Source organism: Gossypium arboreum, chromosome 13, assembly GCF_025698485.1.
Source record: "Gossypium arboreum isolate Shixiya-1 chromosome 13, ASM2569848v2, whole genome shotgun sequence".
NCBI lineage: Eukaryota > Viridiplantae > Streptophyta > Magnoliopsida > Malvales > Malvaceae > Gossypium > Gossypium arboreum.
In genome coordinates this window covers 71,912,365-71,926,397 of record NC_069082.1, presented here as the reverse complement: position 1 = coordinate 71,926,397, position 14,033 = coordinate 71,912,365, and positions in this window count along the sequence as shown.

The window sequence follows — 14,033 nt, the reverse complement described above, 5'->3', positions numbered from 1 at the left end:
GACCGTGCGTCAGTTTTAAGTTCATAGTGTTTTAAGGCTGTGAGTTACACATCCTAGCACACGGCTTGGCACACGGCCGTGTGTGGCAAGTCAGAGAGTTACATGGCCTGGGACACGGCTGTGTGACCCTACTCAGTGAGTTACACAGGTGAGGACACGAGTAGGGACACAATCGTGTGTCCTCTATTTGATAATTACACGGCTTGGCCGCATGGCTGTGTGACCCCTTTTTCACATTTTTGCAACTTTTTCATAAAACCTCTTTTTTGTTTCAAATTAGTCCCAAAATATTTCTAAGCATTTTTTAGGGCATCAAAGGCTCAATTTAAGGCCAAAATTGAATTTTTTTATAGGTTTTTAATGAGTTTTCGTTAAATGTTATTGAATGACATTAATGATATATTTCAATATAAACTGTTTGGAATTTTATGGTAGTTTTCTATAACCCTAATTCGACGATGGAAATGGGTTAGGGGTGTTACATTTAGTGGTATCAGAGTTACGATTTTGTCAATTCTAGGACTAATGTAGTGGAGTAGGGTTTAGTATATACATACCACATATACCCTGCGATAGTGTGATGCTTTTGATCCGTTCTAATATTGTATTTTCTTATTGATTCAAGATGTCAGCTAAGTCAAACCGGGCTGTAATTAACGAAGCTGAAAGCAATGTTCAAGCTTCGAATCCTGAAGCAAGTAATATTGCATTGATTCCACAGTCCTTTGATGATGAAATGAGAAATGTGTTTCTCGGGATAATGAACCAATGGTTCAATAAATTTAAGCAAATGAATCCTGCAACTTTGCAACCTCCACCCCCTATTGTGCCTTCTCCAACACCCTTGGGTCCTCAAAATCTTATACATGTGATAGTTACTAGAGTTTCCGTGGATAAAATCAGGAAATGTGGAGTGGAAGAATTTAGAGGCAAGATTGATAATGATCCTGCAAAATTCAAGTACTAGTTAATGAATACGAAGAGAGTCTTTGTGGAATTGATGTGCACTCCTAAAGATTGTTTGAGATGTACTGTGTCGTTGTTAAAAGATAAAGCGTACTTATGGTGGGACACTTTGAGCACGATGACATCGAATGATCGAATTAATTGAGATTTATTTCAGATTATCTGAAAAGGCAAAATGATTCTGGCAATCAAATAAAAAAGCCTGAAGCAACCTTACAGAGAGGTAGACGATCTAGAAACGGTAGGTATACTACTTTTAGTCGAGGGAAGAATAGTGATATGAACGAATGATCTGAAGCAAGAACACCAACTAGAGCCAATCAGAGCTCATGTGGAAGCTACTGCCACAGATGTAATTGTATGTAATTTTTTTCTCTTTGATATTAATGTATATGCATTGATTGATCCTGGATCAACTCACCTGTATATATGCACTGCATTAGTAGACAAAAAGAATTTGCTTGTTGAGTCCACTGAATATACTGTCAAAGTAACAAATCCACTGGGTTAGTGTGTTTTCGTTAATCAGATCTATAAATCGTGTCCACTGAAAGCTAAGGGTTATGATTTTCCCACTAGTTTGATGTTGTTACATTTTGATGATTTTGATCTCGTTTTAGGAATGGATGGGTTGTCTAAACATGATGCAATAGTGAGTTGCTGAAGGAAATAAGTTAGTTTGAGGCGTACATATGGTGAACTTATTTGTGCTAGGGTAGATGGGGCCGATTGTACTACAAATGTAGTTTCAAAACTTTCAGTTCAAAAAATGATAAAAAAAAGAGATGTGAAACTTATTTAGCCCAACATTTTTACTCGAAATTGGCTGAATAAAAAATTGAGCATGTGCCGATAGTCAAAGAATATGATAATGTTTTTCCTAAAAAACTGACTAGGTTGCCACCAACTCGAGAAGTAGAATTTGTGATTGAATTTGTACTTGGAACATCTCCAATTTCGACAACACCATATAGGATGCCCCCTACAGAATTGAAATAGTTAAAAGTACAGTTGTAAGAGTTGTTAGATCGTGGATTTATTCAACCGAGTGTGTCACCTTGGGGTGCTCCAGTTTTGTTCATAAAGAATAAAGATGAGTCAATGAGACCATGTATAGATTATCAACAGCTGAATAGAGCCAACATTAAGAATAAATACTCGTTACCTCATATTGATGATTTGTTCGATCAGTTAAAGGGAGCTACAATGTTTTCAAAGATCGACTTGGGATCCAGATATTACCAGCTATGAGTTAAAAAGCGAGATGTATCAAAAACTAAATTCAGAACTAGATATGATCACTATGAATTTCTAGTGATGCCATTCAATTTGACTAATGCTTATACAACATTCATGGACTTGATGAATCAGGTATTTTAGCCATATTTGGATCAGTTTGTTATGGTATTCATTGATGATATCCTAAATTATTCATTACACAAATTAGAACATACTGAACATTTAAGAGTTGTGATGCAAAATTTACGCAAAAAATAACTTTATGTGAAATTCAGTAAATACGAATTTTGGCTATGAGAAGTTGGTTTTCTAGGACATGTTATATCTTCTAATGGAATCAGGATTGATCTGAATAAAGTACCTCTGATTATTGATTAGAAAATTCCAAAGAATGTTTCTAAAGTTCGAAGTTTCTTGGGATTAGCTGGATACTATCGGTGATTTGTTAAAAACTTCTTCATTATAGCATCTCCAATAACCAAAATACTGCAGAAAATGTTAGTTATGTTTGGATTGAAAAATGGTAGAAAATTTGAGTGCTTGAAGAATATGCTAATCGAAGCTTCTATTTTGATTCAGCCTGAATCTGGGATAGTGATGCATCGCTTTGTGGTTTAGGATGTCTTTTGATGCAAAATGGAGAAGTAATTGCCTACGCTTCTAGGTAGTTGAAATCGCGTGAGCAAAATTACTCGACACATGACTTGGAATTAGTTGCAATTGTCTTCGCTTTAAAGATCTGGCAACATTATTAGTATGGGGAAATATGTCATATTTTTATTGATCATAAAAGTTTAAAATACTTAGTGACTCAAAAAGAATTGAATTTGGGTCAGCGTAGATGGCTTGAATTATTAAAAGATTATTATTTGGTAATTGACTATCATCCTAGGAAAGCTAATATAGTTGTCAATCCCTTAAGTTGGAAGTTCTGATTTACTTTGAGGGCTATGAATGTAAATTTGTCATTGGAGCGTGATGGTTCTCTTCTGGCTAAGTTGATTGTAAAGCCAACATTTTTATTGAAAATTCGAGAACTTCAGAAAGATGATTCGAATTTGTTGTTGAGACTTGAAGTAGTGAAAAGTGGATAAAAGACTTATTTTAGTATCGGCATTGACAATTGTTTGTATTTCTGAAACAGACTATCTGTACCGAATAATCTTAGATTAAAATGAGAATTGTTGAATGAAGCTTACAATAGTGTTTATTAAATTCATTTTGGGAGTATGAAAATGTATAATGACATGGAATGAAGTTATTAGTGGCTTGGTATGAAGAGAGAAATAGTAGAATTTGTGACGTAATGCTTAGTTTGCAGTAGGTTAAAGCTGAACATTAGGTACCGTCGGGTTTCTTGCAACTAGTAATCATCCCTGAGTGGAAGTGGGAACGAGTCACCATAGATTTTTTCTGGATTATCTTTAACTCTAAAAAGAAAAGATTTTATTTGGGTTGTTGTTGATAGACTAACAAAATCAACTCATTTTTTACACATCCGAACTGATTATTCACTTGAGAAATTGGCAGAATTATATGTTTCGAAAATAGTGAAATTGCACGGCTACCTTTGTCGATTATATTAGATCGTGATTTGAGGTTTCTTTCTAGAATTTGGGGTAATTTGCACGAATATTTGGGCTCAAAGTTAAATTTTAGCTCCATTTTTCATCCGCAAATAGATGGACAGTCGAAATGAGTCATTCATGTTTTAAAAGATATGTTACGGTGTTACGAGCAAATCACCCATACTCAGATTTGATATATTCTATTATTTGATTTCATGTAACACCCCAAACCTGGCCCAGACGTTATGGCCAGATCTGACGTGTCACATGGACTTACGACTTAGTATGCATTCGTTGGTTTAAGTGATTGGGGTGGTCTTTGTAAAAACAGCAGTTGAATGAAAAGTCGGTTTATCAATCTTTTGGTTATCCATTTGTTGTGCTTGTTGAGTCTTGAAAACGTTCATTAATTTTGAAAACCCGTGTAGCCTAACACTAGCAGTTTCATTATAGTATAAAAATAATCAGAAAATAAAAACATAGTGGAAAAAGAAATTTAAATAGCGGCCTTATTACAACTTAAAACCCAAAATTAAATCAGAATATAAAAATAATAAAAATAAACTAACTTAGAAAAACCAACTTTGCAGATGATGTGGCCACTCTGAATCCCTCACAGCTCCAAGCCCACTATGGTTGGGGATTTCCTGCAGAGATGAAAATAAAGGGTGAGTTCAGTAAACTCAGTGTGTAACATAACCCAACCATAGCCCAAAACAGATCAAACCTCGAGTCGACTTATCTGGCCTCGGCCGATCAGATATCAGAATGAAACCCATAGGCCCATAGCAGATACAGAACAAATATATCATGAATGCAGAAATCCCAACCCAGAGCCATCCATAACACCCCTGTACCAGCCTTACACCATGTGGGGAGACTACTCGACCCACCCAACCGCTACACACCACAAAAATTGTAGCGAAGCTACCAGATATTGTGACGAAGTCACCAGATACAGATATTGTGGCTAGGCCACCAGAACAGATATATATATATATCTGGCGAAGCCACCAGATTGCAGCGAGGCTGCCAGATATTGTGACGAAGTCACCAGAACAGATATATGTGGCGAGGCCACCAGATTGCATCGAGGCTGCCAGAACGCTTCCTCCATCAATATAAACCCATGTCCCATGCAACAGAAATATGTCATGGCATACGTATACAGAAACAGAACATCATGCTTTTCAGAAAAAAGGACCCTAGGGGTAAAATCGTAATTTTGCATGCATAAGGGTATTTCAGTAATTATAACCTATTGCTAAGGTTTCATGCTCATTCTAATGTTTATCAAGTAAACAGAAGTATTTACCTCGTCTTTTTACCAAAGTGGGCCCGTTGGCCCATTGGCCCGTTTTCGACCTATTAAGCCCAAAAATACCTTTGTGCACGAAAATGCACACTCTGCACTCTAATCATCCAAATGCACCATATTCATTAACAACTATCTCACGAGCACTCGTATGCTCGCGAGTTCACAAAATACCAACGTTTCAGTATTTCAGCTTTTACCGATTCAGTCTAAGGGAGGGTGATGTTTACACACCTGGCTGATGACGATTGATGACGATATCTCCCACGCAATAATCCTACAATCGATCACTAACACATTAGACTTATGAATTAACAATAACTAACATAAATCCACGTCAACTAACCCAATCATTACACAAGTTAGTCATTTACGCACGAGGGGCAAAATAGTCATTTAACACCCTAGGGGCAAAATGGTAATTTTACCCCATAAGGGTATCTCGATAATTCTACCCTACAGGGGTATTTTGATAATTCTACCCTACAAGGGTATTTCAATAATTCTATCCTATAGGGGTTTTCGGTAATTCTACCCTATAGGGGTATTTCGGTAATTCTACCTTACAGGGGTATTTTGATAGTTCTACAACTTATCCACTTGGGCCTACGGACCCATTGGGACCACATGGCCCATTTTAGCCCATCGCGGCCAGAAATAGCCGTCCTACTGCTAGAGTAATGAGAAATACACACCTGTTAGGAGACTGCAGTTAATCCGCGCTCCAACACTCTTAGCTGACGCCCAACCCAAACGAACACGTCACAAAGCGAAAGGGATCAGCCAAGAAGGGTATGCCTACTCTCCTCATGGTTTGCTCTATTTAAAGCCAGCTCTCCATCTACTCCTATGTTAGCTTCCCGATGTGGGATCCCTCCATCACCAGAGTTTAAAACCAACACCAACTCTTGCCGTCCCAACATAGCAAAATAATCAACCTTTGCGTGCCAAGGGATTCAAACCAAAATCATCTCACATGCCAACTCACGCCACCACCACTAGGCCATCAACTCATTTGTGTCATAAATCCAACACATTAAACTTTAAAGCGCACCTACTTGCTTCCAGATTTATTGAAAAGAAAAACCAAAATATATTGCAAGAGCCAAGACTTGAACCTTGGACCCCTTGCTTCCTCTATGGCGTCACTTCTTTGTCCCCTAAGTGGCGCCACCTTGCCACTATACCACACACCTTTTTGTGTCATCTTTTACCCCTTTACTCTTAAAAGCCCAAACACCAATTGCATCACCTGTTCATAAAATTAAAATTCTGAAGACTACCACAGATTTAACTTAATTTTGGGCCTTCCAAAGGCCCACTAACCTACTAAAATATATATTTTAACCAACCAGAACACACACAAATTTTAAAAATCACAGAAACACAGAAAACTCGAAAATTAGGGCGTTACATTTCTCATGATTTATTTATTTATTTTCTTTCATTCATTATTATTATTAAGTTTAGATCACCAAAACCTTTTCTTTCATCGTAATATATTTCATTTAAAGTACTAATTAGATATATTTATGCTTAGGTTAGAATTAATTTAGTGTTTGCCTCTCTTAGGTACAATCCTCGGAGTACTCATCTACTCCATTGTAACTATATTACAACCTAACTCATATATTTGTTGACACCGCCTTTTCATCTATTTTGTGTAGGATTTCTATGCTAGATGTTGGCACATCCAGAGGGGGTTAGTAATCCTAGTGAGACTTATCGCCAAAAGTATAGTAAGCTCAATTTGCTAGAGCACTATGCTAATTGGATTTTGTAAAATGATCTGGTTAAGAGCCAAACGAAATTGTCTAATAAAGTAATATATGTACAGGATTCTCGTATATATTTCTCCTAGATTTTGTGGCCCATTTATTAGGAGAAATTCTTGATACAATTGACACTTATCAAGTTCCACTGAGGGGAACTAGATATATGTATTGTGAGAAGGGTTTGTTTAGATGATCTTTCTTAAGTGACTGTTGAATGTGTATATGTGATCTTCATATAGTATCCATGTGAGTTTAAGTGTGTGATGTGTTGTATGTATAGGTGCATGTGATTCTATGAAGCAAATATATGTGTGTGCATGGAACATATATTATAATGCATCATCACATTGATGTGGGTGAAACATGTAAAGAAGTATTAATCGATTAGGAAAATGGGTATAGCCTATATGAATGTGTACTTATGTTAGATGTATGATGCATAATTGAAAATGTTGGAGAAATAGAGGTTTAATGGAGTGATGGGAGATTTTGTAATGTGAGTTTTGACACCATGGTGGTATGCAATGAAGTCTATTGGGACAGTAAACATAATTTTGGTACGACCATGCCATATTCTAAAAATGGCAAATGAGCCGCATTTATCTATTACGGTTTCTACATGTCCCAAGGCGATGATGGGCAAACCTCACGCAATGATGAGTTTAGACAAATCCATATTGCAAACATGGTAGTTCATGTAGTGCCTTGGTGGCAACCAAATAGAGCCTTTTAAGTAGGTTATCTATGAAATCTTTATGGCATATTCTTTAGATGCATTTGTGGCGTATTCGATGTTGCCTTTGTAGTGAATTATGAAATGACTATGTTGCGTGTTCGGGGCTACCTTTTGGTAGAATCTGGTTATTTGTGATTTTGGTTATATGGCATGTATAAGAGTTATGGTCATTTTGGTATATATGTTAGTAATGGATTTAGCCATTTGATTTGGCTTTAAATGATGAATGGTTAGTTATGTGTATAGCCATGTAAATTGGCTTATTTTAGCATGCTTGATGGTTTATATATGTAACATCTCGAAATAGGGCTTAAACAAAACAGTGATTGTGAAACTACGAATTCGAGATAGAAAAGTTTATTGTGATTAATTTTATGATTTTTTGAGTGATTAGGTGCATGTGTTAGAATACCGATAAGAAATTTCAGTGATTGCATGTCCGATTTGCATATTAGGGCTTAATTGTAAAAGTTGATAAATATGAGTTCTACATGCTAAGGGATTAAATTGAAGTGCATAATTGAAGTAGAGGTCCTTAAATGGTAATTAGACCATTATATTTTCATGGACAAAAATGGATATACATAGGTAGAAATAACTAAAAATTTTAATGAAGGGCATTTTAGTAAAGTGTCAAATAAAAGAATTAAAAAGGGAAAAAGATGGTAAAAATGTGCTCACCTTCTTCCTTAGGCCGAATGTCAAGGGTTCTCCATAGCTAGGGTCTGTTTCAAGCTTCCAAGCTCCATAGTAAGTAATTCCAAGCCCCGTTTTTAATGTTTTTTATGTTTTTGGAGTCCCAGAATTTGATTAAGCTTATTCTAGCAATAATTTAACCTAGGGTTTATATTTGAAAAAATACCCATAGGTGAAATGTGTTTATTTTGATGTTTTATGGTAGAATATGAAGTGCGAAATTGTGTTAAACAACTTTTACTAAGCAATTTTACGTGAAAACGAGTAAAACGACATAATCGGTAAAAATATCTAATGTTCATAAGTACATGTTAGACTGAGAATTTGATGTTTCCATAGAAGGGAAAAATGATCAGCATGTCATAAAACATAAGAAAATATGATGAAGTTTAATTTCCAAGCCTTGGGGCAAAAGTGTAAATATGTAAAAGTTTAGGGCAAAAGTGTAATTTTTCCAAAGTTTGAGTCAAGGACTGTTTTAATAAATGTGAGTATTAAATAAACTAAAATTGTTATTATAGATCAAGAAGGATGAAATCTGGAGTTAGACCGGGGAAAGAAAAAGATAGTGGACTAAATCGATATAGTTGATCATATTTTTGTTTTGCGGTAAGTTTGCAGTAAATAAATACAATATTCTATTATTTTATGTTAATGTTGTTAATTTCCAGCATGTGTATATTTATTTGATGAAATTATTCAAAGAAGACTCAAGCATGAATTGACGGAGAAGTAATTTCAGAAAGTCCCGATTGAACCGTAGGAATGTGTAGGATATAAGTGTCAAGACATGGCATTGATAAGTTACTATAAGGAAAAAGTCCCATGTAAGACTGTAACACCCCAAACCCGGCCAAGACGTTATGACCGAATCCGGCGTGTCACATTGAAGCATTACTATAAAATTCATGTTTTATCTAAAATCTTTCTTAGTGTTTAAAGAATGATTTCATTATAAGTTAAAGTGAATGGAAGTTGAGCACCAGGTAGGAAACCGGAAAAGAGGAAATGAGTCCATCGGACTACTTAAGTACCAAGCTCCATTCAGATCCACTCTTAGACATGCACACCACCATTGCCACACTTTAACTTAGTGTATGTTCTTAGGAAACCAAATTCAATTAAGTCCAGTTTAAGGTAAAGTGATTAATTTTGGAAAACGTATTCGTTGCGGAAGTTTTGCTTTGTTGTCGTGATATTTTAAAATCAATTACTTTTTTTGAAAACGCGCCCTAAAACTAATCAGTTTCAGCGATTAACATAATATCATACCTATTCTAGTAAAACATATTAAAACCATTTAAAATAATTAAAGCGGCCTTATTATAGCTTAAAACCCAAATCACAAAAGAAAATGAAAAGATGTCCAATTCTCCAGAAGAAAACCAAGTTTGCAGAACGAGCGGCCACTCCGAATCCCTCACAGCTCCAAGCCCACTATAGTTGGGGATTACCTGCGTGGATGAAAATAAGGGGTGAGTTTGGGGAAACTCAGTGTGTAAATTATCCCAACTAGAGCCCAAATCAGTTCAAGCTTTACTGGGCCTAAGCCCTATTTAGAAATCAGAGCTATTTGGGCCTTAGCCCATAACAATATTAATCTAGGCCATAGCCCCTTATAGTATCAGAGTATACTGGGCCTAGCCCATATCAGATTAATCTGGGCCGTAGCCCTATTACAAGTCGGGATATATTGGGCCTTGCCCATATTAACACAGTTGGGCCCATTTCAATACAGTTGGCCCACAACAAAACAGTCTCATATGATTAATACATGATAAACCCATCCAACCCTGCACTTGCCTCTATCCATCCCTACACTTCCTGTGGGGAATAAATCACCTACGCCATCCCTACACTTACAGTGTTAGCACCGGTTGCGGCACTAACTATAATCCGCAGCAAAGTTGCTTTTATCAAAATATGTGGCACAACCACTAAAACTGGTTCTTCCTCCATAACATAACCCAGATCCCATGCAACAGATATGCATGTCATGGCATACAACAAACAGAATCAGAATATCATACATTTCAGTCAAAATTAACCCTAGGGGTATAACGATCATTTTGCATCTAGGGGTAAAATGGTAATTTTCATATTTAGGGGTATTTTAGTAAAATTTACTATTCTAGAGTTTACACACATATTATAACCATTAACGCATTAACAGAAACACTTACCGAGCGTTTTTACTGAATTGGGCCTGTTGGCCCACTACCCCATTTTCGGCCCATTAAGCCCAAATATACTGAAGTGCACGAAATTACGCACTCTGCACTCTTACCGCTTATGATTACCAAAATTAACAAACAAACCACCTTACGAGAACTCACACGCTCGCAAGTTCACAAATGCTGAATTTTCAACATTTCGGCTTTTCGGCTTTTGCCGTTCTAGTCTATGAGTGGGTGTCGTTTACACACCTGTTCTGTAACGATACGTTGATGAGATCCACACACGAGTTGCCTACAATCGAGTTACTAAGACGTCATTCTAAATATCAAAAACAACCTACGTACAAGACCCCTTACCATATTCGGCCAACAGTGGAACCTGTGCCCTTGTGGAACTCCTAGCACCCTACTGCCACTGCGCCACAAGTGTCCTTGTAGCATAACTAGGTCGCAACTATTCCTAAACCTTACTTTAGTGTGACCTGGCTTCTAAAATAAAAACAAGCCTTTGTATGCGCCAGCCTCGAACCTAGGCACTATACCACACTCCCAGCACCTCTGCCACTGGACCGAGCTTCGCTTTGTGTTACCTTTTAACCCCAACTATATATAAGGCTTCCCTGCGTCGTTCCCTGATATAAAGAAAAAATAAAACACTTTTGCACATGCTGGGAATTGAACCCCAACTCTCCTTCCCACTACCTAGCATGCTAACCACTGGGCCAGGTACTTTTCTTCATGCCCAGTCTTGCCCAATTTATTCTATAAGCCTTATCCCAGATTCCCTCTATGAGGCAAAAATTAAAACAATTTTTTTCCTAGAGTTTAAACACCAAAATACTTTTATAAATATATATATATATTTATATATTTTTCCTATCTAATAATAATAATTTTATAAATATATCTAATAATAAAAATTTCAAATATCAATAATACAATAAATAATAATAAATTTTCAAACATACATACAGTAATATTTTTCTAATAATAATTTTATCTCATAATACTAATTAAAGTTTCATAATAATTTAAAATATCCGTAATAATAAATACAATAAAAATTTTCTAGTAGTAATTTAATTCATTTTTTTCTTAAACGATAATATTTAAAACTTCTTAATTATTCAGGTTTTCTTCTATCCGAATCCCAGACTCAAAGCCCAACTCTTCTAGGCCCCAAATTCAGGGTGTTACAAAGACCATGCCAAGGCATGGCATTGGTGAGTTCATAAGGCAAGGATACCATGTAAGACCATGTCGAGACATGGCAATGATAAGTTTCAAAAGGATACCACGTAAGACCATGACAAGTCATGGCAATGGTGAGGTACCTGTGTATCTTTAGTATTCCAAGTGGTTCAAAGGGAAAATTTAAAGAGAATATCAAGGTAAGGTAAGGTAAGACGAGTTATACTAAAAAGGTAAGACAAGTTCATGCTAGAAGAGAAAAGGTAAGTATATAATGTGCATGTATGCTTGATAAGGAAAAAGGTAAGTAAAATGTATTAATAAATTTGATTAAGTAAGTATTCAAGTAAGTAAGTGAAGAAGTTTAAAATATGTATATGACAATTAATGAAGTTGCATTAAGTAGTATCATGCTAAGTAGTAAGATAATTCTTGTGAATTTTTTTATTTATTTACATGCAAACTTACGAAGCTTAGTGCTTACCCCCTTTATTTTCGTTCTTTTTATAGTTTTGTCAAGCTAACTCGGGGATTGTAAAGTACGTCAGAGGTCCGGGCACACTATCACAAGGATTATTTTGGTATAGCTAAACGTTTCATTTTGAGTATGGCATGTATAGCATCGTAGCCATTTTGTGTGTATGATCTTATGATATGGCTAATGAATGGTATGTACATGCTTGGTAATGATTAGCTATTGGAATGGCTCATCAAGGACATGTTTGGTGTTATGTATGCCTAAATGCTAGTTATTCCATGGAAATCATGAAAAAGGTGAAATTAGCTTTAAAATAGTATCAGACAGCAGTAATGATGTGAATTTGAAAAATCACTAAAAATAGTAGAAATGGATTTAGATAGTTAATGAGACATAAAATTAAATCTTATTGAGTCTATTTTCATATAAAAGAAACAGAGTAAATAACAGAGTTGTATTTTATGAGATATTTAAATTTTGGTGAGATAGGGTCAGAGTGATTTTTGAATCCCCTATTCTGATTTTATAAATTCCCTAAAAATTGTACAAAAATAATTAGGAGTTATACTTTATATTTATAGATTTCTTATTAAGTCTAATTTTAAGAGAAATAAACGGCATGGTTATTTGAATTCTATATAGGGAGAAAATTAATTCGTAGTGAACAGAGGCAAAGCAGCCGAACACTAAAACAGGGGTAACTTTAACTAATAAGCTGTACTAATTGGCTAGACCAAAAATTCTGAAACAAATTTAGTATATGAGTCTAGTTTCAGAGAAAATTTACGTATTTGAATTTCGAGTTTTGTAACTCGAGTTATGATTTATTTAGTGACTATGACGCAGGTGGACAATTTATTTATGAAAGATGAAATAAATTGTTTTGATTTGTTTAAGTGATCGGAAAATTTTTATTGATTCTGGTTTGTTCCTGAACTGTTTCAATTTCATGTTTTAGGGTCTCGAGGACCCTTTTTAGGGACATATTGAATGAATGAAACTAAATTAATTTTAAAATAAATTTTTTATGCCCCAAATTAGTAAGGTAAGTCCGGTAACGCCTCGTGCTCAACTTCGGCAACGGTCTCGGGTAAGGGGTGTTACAATATATATAAGTGAAAATGACCTTATGTTATGTGGTTGGTAATGGCTATGTGATGTTTATTATGAATTGGTAATTTGAGTACCACATGGTTGAAATTTGGAGATTTAGTATGCATATGATTTGAGGTAAGAAAGTGCATATATGAAGTTAACTAGTTAAGTGATTTGTAAATGTGAATTTAGTATGATTTGAATTGGAAAAATATGATGTGATGAGTCATATAGTTCTTGGTATGGAAATAGCATAAGTTAGTCTTGGTTGAGATTAGTTGGAATGTCTATTTATGCCATGTTATATGCCATTTGGTTTATGTAGGTGATTGAAAGTTTGGATGAAAAAGATGGCTTGGTTAATAGCTTATTTTTGTCCACACGGGTAGAGAAATGGGTGTGTGTCTCAGCCATGTGTGACAAATGTTCAAGTGACACAGCCGTGTGCCCCCTGGTGTTTAATTAGAAATCAAGTCAGTATGCTCCATGCGGCCCAGCACACAGGCGTATGACTTGGCCGTGTCGTATAAGTTAGTATAGCCTACAGTTTTGGCATGGCCTAGCACACGATCTAGCACAAACACAGGCGTGAGAGGCCATTTTGAAGGTCATACGGGCATGTGGTTGGCCGTGTGACCCAAGTCAGAGAGTTACATGGGGTCGAACACGGGCTGGGACACGGCGATGTGATCCCATTTCAAATGTCCACATGGCCTGTGACACGAGCATGTCTTTGGCCATGTGAGACACACGGTCGGGCCACACGAGTGTGTGTCCCCTGTATTTTGAAAACTTTT